The 2,558-nt window shown below is 34.4% G+C and overlaps 1 pseudogene; it reads right to left on the bottom strand.

The window, feature by feature from the left end:
- Positions 1–240: 240 nt before the first annotated feature.
- On the bottom strand, positions 241–359 carry LOC112469309 (annotated as a pseudogene).
- Between the last annotated feature and the right edge of the window lie 2,199 nt (positions 360–2,558).

Raw genomic sequence — 2,558 nt, forward strand, 5'->3', positions numbered from 1 at the left:
ACCTGACTTCAAGTGATCAAAACATGAAGGAAAAATTCAGAGACATTTTCTTTCAATTATTATATTTCTGTATGATTTGGTAACATGTCTTTTTTGAAACAAAGATTTGACCTTGGTGTTTGTATTCAAATTAGTGTTTTGTTTGTTTGTTTGTTTGTTTTTTAAGTGAGGCAACCCTTGGTTGACCTCACAGATTGCAAGGACCTTGTCATGGTACAATCCCTTATTTTTTATTTTTTACACTTACAGCACCTGGTCTTCCTACGTGGTCTCCCATCCAAGTACTAACCAGGTCCAACCTTGCATAGCTTCCAAAATCAGACGGGATTGGGCTTATTCAAGGTGGCATGGCTGTAGACACAAATTGGTGATTTTTTGACTGATCTTATCTAAGTTGTAAAACCTCCTGCTTGAGTTTCCTCATCTGAAAAACATATAAGAATAGTTTCTTGCTGTTACTGTTAGGATCAAAAAGTGAATAGCTCTAAAGCCTTGGTATAGAGAAGAGTCAAACCTTGGTAAGACAGTATAACAAAACACAGCAACTTTAACCTGATCTGACACATGGGGTACTTGCTCTCTATTGCCAAAGTAATTTATCTCACAAGTCACAACTATTACTTAAAGCTTGACTTTTTCAAAGGTCAAAGTTAAGTCATCTGTTATGTTTGGCTGGGATTCCACTTTCATCTATTCTCTGAAATTTTAAAGTCAACGGTGAAAGAAAGAAATAGAGGAGAGGATAGATGCATTATTAATAACAAAATTGGCTTTGCACTCTATCTCCCTCCTACTCTTCTCTATCCCATCACCATTCTGCATCCAGCATCTGTCAGCCTCCATATTCAAATGGGCAATTAACTATGAGAATTTTTAACATGGTTGACTTCTCTGCTCAACAATGTATAAGGTTGAAGTCCATGGTTCCTATTCTTAAGGAGATTAGGGTCAAACAGGTGAGACAATGGTAACATAGAAAATAGCAACAAATTACTCAGAACTAGACACTAATATTCTCTGATATAGAGGATAACTGATGTAGGAGTTATCAGGTATATCTTGTAATTAGGTATAATAGGACAAACTATATTTCTAACCATCCCATGCATTTCCCTTTGAGTTAATACTACATATATTGTCCTCCTGTACATTTAGTTTCTTCTCCATTACTGCCTCTTCCTATATCTAGAGACTTAAGTTCTCAACTTCTCAATTTTGCCTTAAATTAAAATAATTTAAAAATATACCTTTAATTGCTGTCACATTCTTCTTCTTTTCTCAAGTTTCTAAAACAGCGATTCTAAATGCTATCAGAGCTAACACCTTCTTTTTCTTACACATATTTTTAATACTCAAGTTTCTATTCTAAAATGAAATGCATAGATAATAACTTACACAATATATACATATACATATATATATACATATATATTATAAAATCAGCACAAAGCTCTAAATGTAATATAAGATGATAAAAGTACCTTATAATAATGTACATTTCAGTTTGAAAACGTTTGGCCATGACATAGTGAAGTAATGGTAAGAACAACAACACAAGTTGTGATGATATAGTGCACCTAACACTTAGCATGAACTGAAGAGAATGTCAGTTTAGTAGCAGTAGCTGCTATTCAGCGCCAGGTGATTGTTGCCAGGTCTGAAATCTACCCTAGAATTATCACGTCTTCTAATTTTCCACAAAAATCCAGATTTCAGAATTTTGGTATATAACCTCTTAATTTTTAAATATTTACAACAAATCAATTTTTAAAAATCAGAGCAAAGTATTAAAGCTTAAACCGTAGACCTTTTTCGACTGCATAATCCTCAAATTAGCAGTTTCAATATTGTGGAAGTTGACATAAGTAGAACCATTTAAAAATAGAGCCAGAGCAGCCATTCCAGAGGAACCACCCTGTACGTCTCCTAAAAAATTGTGAATTGTTTGGACTGGGCCAGACTAACATTGCCTTACAAATGAATGTTTGTAAAGCCAGCAAGATGGTGGACATCCTGACTGCAAGGACCGTAGATTTTGAACTTTCTATCTGAGGACAAAATCAGTAACCAATCATGTATAGCCAAGACTAAGCTCAGTTTATCAGCACCTATAGCAATTTTTTCTTCCCTCCATGTAATTATTTCTTTTCTTTTCTCATAAAAACCCCTTGCCTTCATTCTGTAATTGAGACAATATTTGGGCTTCTGCCTGAATCTGTGTTCCCAGATTTGCAATTCTTTGACCCCAGATCAATGAATTTTGCCTCTCATTTTGGCTTTTTATAATTTTAGGTTAACAACCTCTGGTGTAGATGCACTGAGATTAGCTTCAGTTTATGATACGTTGGCCTTTTAATTGGAGAGTGCAAGGAAAGAAATTCTAAGGTTGTCTTGTGTTATTCCTTCCTGAGCAGACATTTCTTTTATAAATTTAATAGGCTGAATAAAACTAAATATAAAGCATAATGGATATGTAGCAACTTGAAAAATAAGGTGACTTTTTCACTAAAATCGACCCCTGCTCTAAAACTTAGCATCATTTGCAGGCATAAAGGACA

Source organism: Pteropus alecto, unplaced genomic scaffold, assembly GCF_000325575.1.
Source record: "Pteropus alecto unplaced genomic scaffold, ASM32557v1 scaffold146, whole genome shotgun sequence".
NCBI classification, from domain to species: Eukaryota; Metazoa; Chordata; class Mammalia; order Chiroptera; family Pteropodidae; genus Pteropus; species Pteropus alecto.